Source organism: Oncorhynchus keta, chromosome 26 (genome assembly GCF_023373465.1).
Source record: "Oncorhynchus keta strain PuntledgeMale-10-30-2019 chromosome 26, Oket_V2, whole genome shotgun sequence".
NCBI lineage: Eukaryota > Metazoa > Chordata > Actinopteri > Salmoniformes > Salmonidae > Oncorhynchus > Oncorhynchus keta.
Window position 1 is genome coordinate 31,719,729 of NC_068446.1, and position 6,426 is coordinate 31,726,154.

General features: G+C 47.1%; 1 non-coding gene across 1 annotated transcript; it reads left to right on the top strand.

Annotated features, from left to right (window-relative positions):
- Positions 1–308: 308 nt before the first annotated feature.
- LOC118359391 (U4 spliceosomal RNA) lies at positions 309–449 on the top strand. Its single transcript, XR_004820647.1, has one exon. It is a non-coding gene; the product is annotated as a U4 spliceosomal RNA (small nuclear RNA).
- Positions 450–6,426: the final 5,977 nt, after the last annotated feature.

The following is a 6,426-nucleotide window of genomic DNA, read 5'->3' on the forward strand; positions in this document are numbered from 1 at the left end:
GCTACAAAGCCATTTTGTGGGAAAGCCCCTAAACCTATTCTTGTTTTATTCAGCCTGTAGGCAATTGATCAGTTATCTCCAGTTCTCCACAAGTTGACACAAGGTATCCCACAATGCACGGCATGTCTTTGAATATTTTAAATGTAATAAATTTAACATTTTTTATAATTGCGTTCACATCATAATATCATTTTACACGTTTCCCTAATCTATCTCTATTTGTGTATTGTTAATCTTTTTTTTATTGAAACCGCCATAGGAATCATCCTTATGTCGAAACTAAATCCACCCAATCCCACAATTGATTTATCTTTGCGCAGTGGCAGTATCGTAGCCTATGAGGTTTATCCGAGGCGCGATTATTGCTAGTTGAAAACTTTACCCAATACCCCGCCAAGACGACTTGAAATATAGTTGGCTTTGGCAATTTTTGATGGTCTCTCAGGAGGCTGATATGCTTGTGAAATATAAACCCTGAATCGTACTTAGTGTTATTAATAATGCTACCCTTAACGAGCGCATGTAACGCTTTTCATCGTGGAAATCTGAAATGGTCTGTGTTGGAAATCACTGGGTTTGTTCGACTATGCAGCCGACAGTGCAGGTGAGTAATGACTAACTGATCTACAGAGAACCTTGCATCATAAATAACTGCTCATGGGCCTCCAGAGTGGCACAGTTGTCTAAGGCACTGCATCGCAGCACTAGCTCTGCCACTACAGATCCTGATTCGAGTCCAGGCCCTGTCGCAGCCGGCTGCAACCAAGAGACCCATGGAACAATTGGCCCAGCATCGACCGGGTTAGGGGAGGGTTGTTCTTGTACCATCGCGCTCTAGTGACTCCTGTGGTGGGCCGGGCGCAACGCACGTTGACACAGTTGACAGGTGTATGTCACGGAGTCTAGTTGATAGGTAATCGACTAGCCGGACTGTTCCCCGGGACTCCAGTTGTAGGGATTCGTACAATGCACAAACAAGGCTATTGAACCTGACATTGGTGTCTGTCGTTATTCCTTTATCTAACATATCATATTGAAACATGGTATCAGAAGTGGCTCGGAAAACACGTTTGTTATTTTTGTAGCTAAGTACAGTATAGGCGCAGTTACGTTCCATATGCGAACACACGCCGTTTCCTACTCACAACACTGATCAACTCGTTGTTAGCTGCCTAGCTAGCATCACTACCTACGTCGATGACTGAAGTCAAAGAAATCTCATATTCCATTGCTATGGCAGCGAACATTCCGCCACCAAATCCCATGGTTCTCACATGGGACTGGAATACTAATTGGGACAACTTCAGGGATGAAATCGAGGACTATGCGCTGGCGACCAATCTAAATGAGAAACCCAACGAGGTACAAGCGGCAACTCTGAGGAGTTTAATGGGCAGCGAATGCAGGCATATCTACCGGCACAATCTCACCCTCACAGCACGTCAACAGTGTGATGCAAAGGCTATATTGGATGCATTGGAGAATTACTTCAAACCCGCCAGAAACGTAATTTATGAGCGGTTCGTTTTCGGAAGCTGTAAACAGGAAGAGGGTGAGTCAGTACACAACTTTGTAACCCGTATGAGAGAGAAATCCGCCACTTGTGAATATGGGGGATTGAAAGATGAATTGATTCGTGACAAAATAGTGCTGGGAATTGCAAATGAGGATACACGCCGGCGTCTACTGAGAGAGAGAGACTTAACATTAGTAACTGCCATTGAAATGTGCCGCACTGCTGAAGTCACTGACATGAGAATGAGAGCAATGGAAATCGAAACCCCACGCTCCGACGTTGATACCGTTCACGCTGTTGCTGGGCAGACATTCAGACTAAACCAATCGAGGCAGAGCAATTCACCACGAACGGTGAACACAGAGAGCCCCGTAGCATGTAAATACTGTGGGAATACACACACACGTGGCAAAGAGCACTGCCCTGCCTACGGAAAACCATGCAGAGCTTGTGGAACTAATAATAATTTTGCAAAAGTGTGTCTCAAAAGCAAAAGAAGGGTGAGTGACGGCAAGATTCACTGTGTTGATGATGTCATTCAATGTTCAGAGCTGAAAAGTGAAAGTGACATTTACATGCATGAATCCATTGGGGCTGTACACTCAAGAGGGAAGAAATGGTTTGTGACACTACGATTACACAACAAGCAACAACAATGTCAACTGGATTCTGGTGCTACATGCAACGTAATGAGCTACAAAGACAAAATCAATCTGGCACCTGACACACATCTATTGCCCAGCGATACTAGACTAAAGCTCTACTCAGGAGAGCTAATGAGCTCTATGGGCACCTTTGAGACCGAATGTGTTATTCGGGGACACAAACACAAGCTGGAGTTTGAGATTGTAAAAACCAGTCAACATCCTCTCCTCTCAGGCTCTACATGCGAACGCCTGGGACTGATGCAGTTCACTGTACCAAATGACCTGCACATTGTGGATCATGTCCAGCATGGACCCCTGTCCAAAGAACAACTACTTAGCAGATATGACAATGTATTCAACATGCCCGTTGAATCTGTGCCTGGGGAGGTACACTTTGAAGTGGATGAGAGCATCACTCCAGTCCAGTGTGCTCCTCGCAATGTGCCCATTGCAATGAAAGTGGCTGTGAAGGCCCAGCTGGACAAGTATGAGGCCGATGGCCAAATGACATTGTGACTGAACCAACTGACTGGATCAGCAATATGGTCATAGTGAAAAAACCAGAGAAGCTGAGGGTCTGCATCGACCCAAAGCATCTGAACCAAGCACTGAAACGATCCCACTACATCATGCCGACACTAGAGGATGTCCTCTATAAGCTTCCCAAGGCCAGGATTTTCACCTTGGTGGATGCCCGAGATGCATTCCTTCAATGCAAGCTGGATGAAGAAAGCAGCCTCATGACTACCTTCTTGACCCCCTGGGGTTTCGGAAACGTTGGCTCAAGCTCCCGTTTGGTGTCTCGGTGGCGCCTGAGATATACCAACGTAAGCAGCACGAGTTACTGGCTGGGCTCAAGGGCATTGAACCCATTGCAGATGATGTCCTGATCGTAGGCTGTGGTGACACAGACGAAGAAGCAGTACGCAACCACGATGTGAAGCTCCTGGCACTGATGGAGCGCTGCCGATCAGTTAAGCTTCGCCTTGGCCTGAAGAAGCTGCAGTTCAAGGTGAAAGGCGTCCACTTCCATGGCCACATTCTCTCGGCAAAAGGCCTGAAGCCAGACCCAGACAAGGTCAGAGCGATCCTCGACATGCCAAACCCGTCTGATGCAAAAGGAGTACAGCGTCTCATCGGCTTTGCAAACTATCTTGCAAAGTTCATGCCACACCTATCAGCAGTCTGTGAGCATCTGCGCCGGTTGCTGGACAAAGACACACCATGGCACTGGCTACCCAAGCACGAGGCCGCAGTGAAGGAGATGAAATCTCTGGCTTCATCCATGCCAGTGTTGCACTACTACGACGTCATGAAGCCTGTCACAATCCAGAGCGACTCCAGCCAAAGGGGACTTGGATGCTGCCTTATGTAGGAAGGCCAGCCCGTTGCGTTTGCCTTGAGAGCGCTCACCCCCACCGAACAAAACTATGCACAAATTGAGAAAGAGTGCCTCAGCATCGTCTTCTCCTGCCAGCGATTCCATCACTACTTATATGGGCGAGACCTGGTCATCGCTGAAACTGACCACAAATCACTCATTGCCATATTCAGTAAACCTCTCCTCAACGCGCCCAAGAGGCTTCAAAGCATGCTCCTGACTCTGCAAAACTACAGCCTGAAGGTCATTTACAAGCCAGGACCAGAGATGTACATCAGCGACACACTGAGCAGGGCAACAACACAATGTACAGGCAGAGGCACTGTCTATCAGCGGCAGGCCATCTGCTCGCTACAGCAGGAACAACAAGATGTTCAACAGATCAATCAGGCAGACTACTTAAACGTCACAGATCACCGCCTAGCCCAGATAAGGCAACACGCAAGGACGAACGCCTACAGTCACTGAAGTCCATGGCTCTTGCAAGTTGGCCATACCTGAAAGAGGAGACACCTTTCACAGTGAGAGAATACTGGACCTTTCGAGATGAGATCAGCGTGCAAAATGGCGTCTTGTTCAGAGGTCAGAAGGTCATTATTCCCAAATCACTACGTCCAGAGATGCTTACCCGCATACACTCCAGTCACGTTGGAGGTGATGCCTGCTACCGCCAGGCTCGTGAAACATTATACTGGCCAAACATGCAAGCAGAAATTAAAGACTTTGTCAGCAACTGTACCACATGCAACGAGTACGCTCATGAACAGCAAAAGGAAACCATGATGTCACACAAACTTCCCACAAGGGCCTGGCAAATCGTCAGCATGGACTTATTCAGCCACAGACAAAAGGACTATCTTCTCATCGTTGATCACTACTCTGACTTTTGGGAAATTGAACTGCTCCCTGACTTGTCTGCAGAGACGGTCATAAAGCGCTGCAAGGCGCAGTTTGCAAGGCAAGGTCAGCCTGACGAGGTAATCACGGACAATGGCCCACAATTCACTGCACAGTTCAAGCGTTTCGCCTCAGAATGGGAGTTTGACCACGTGACCTCTCCAAGACACCCAAAAGCAAATTGCAAGGCAGAATCAGCTGTCAAGTTTGCAAAAAACCTGTTAAGCAGGGCCTTGCGCGACAGCAATGACCCATGGAAAGCGATCTTACAGTGGAGGAACACACCCACTGAAAACATGGACAGCAGCCCAGCACAACGCCTTCTGTCCAGACGTCTGAAGACTACCATCCCCGTAGCTAACAAGCTACTTGAGCCCTGCGTCATGGTTGGCATCACGGACAAACTGCGTCACAGAAAGCAGCTCGCTAAGTGCTTCTACGACTGGACTGCTCGGGACCTACCAGAGCTGGAGGTGGGTGAAACGATAAGGATGAAACCGCTGCCGGGAGACCACACAGGACTTTGGAGGCTGGGCACATGCCTGCAGAGAGTTGCACCACGTCCTTACCCGGTGGATGTTGGTGGCTCCCTCTATGGTCGCAATCGGGTGGATCTGCGCGTAGCAGAGCAGACAAACCAGAACACGCCATACACTCACCTAGATGAGCTGGATCACAGTCCAGGCCTAAGGGTAAGGGGTGCAGAATTGAGACATGGGCCAACTGAAGGTGAGGCTTCTACCCCACCAAGCTCTCCAGCTCGTGCCCCTAATTCTACCCCTGTAAGAGCCAATACGTACTCACGGGTGGGTCGGCTGTGCAAGCCACCGGACAGGCTTACTCTGTAAGCAAGGGACTGTTAACTTGCCATCGGTTAATTAAAATCTATATTTGTTCTAATAAATTGAAATTAAAAAAGGAAGATGACAACTGAAGTAAAAAAGAAAATGTAATGCATGTTCTATTGTTATGACCTGACTGTTAAGAATTTAATGTTATGCCTTTATGTTTGCACTTTCTATTGAAAAGGATGATGTTACAGAGTCTAGTTGATAGGTAATTTACTAGCCGGACTGTTCCCCGGGACTCCAGTTGTAGGGATTCGTACAATGCACAAACAAGGCTATTGAACCTGACATTGGTGTCTGTCGTTATTCCTTTATCTAACATATCATACTGAAACAGTGTACGGTGTTTCCTTCGACACATTGGCGCGGCTGGCTTCCAGGTTAAGCGGGCATTGTGTCAAGAAGCAGTGAGGCTGGGTTGTGTTTCAGAGGACGCACGGCTCTCCACCTTTGCCTCTCCCGAGTCCGTATGGGAGTTGCAGCGATGGGACAAAAAGCGATACCACGAAAGGGATAAAATAAATAACTACTCATTATTATTTGTAGATCAGTCATTTTCAATTTACCAATTATACATTTCAGTTTTGATACTCTCGAACATGGCCAATGTAGCAAGTAACTACCCTTATGTGTGCTAAAGATGGCTGCCGTCTTATCGGCTCTTAACCAACTATGCTATTTTGTTCGATTTTTCACATGGTTCATAACTGGTTTTGTACATAATGTTGCTGCTACCATCTCTTATGACCGAAAATAGCTTCTGGACATCAGAACTGGGATGACACACCTCAAATTGGACAAGGAGTTATTCAATGAGTCGGATGCGAGGAATATACTATGGACACCCAACCAGGCCCAGATCCCCGTGATTCACTGGAAAAGGAAACATAGATTTTGAGGAAAGAGATCAGGATGTCTTGTGAGGATCAGGCGACGAGTGGCTAATCTGCACATGCCTTCGATTCCGCTAGCTAATATTCAATTGCTGGAAAATGAATGGGACGAACTGAAAGCACGTATATCCTACCAACGAGAAATTAAAAACTGTAATATCTTGTTTCACAGAGTCATGGCTGAACGACAACATTAAGAACTTACAGCTGGCTGGTTATACACTCTATCAGCAGGACAGAACAG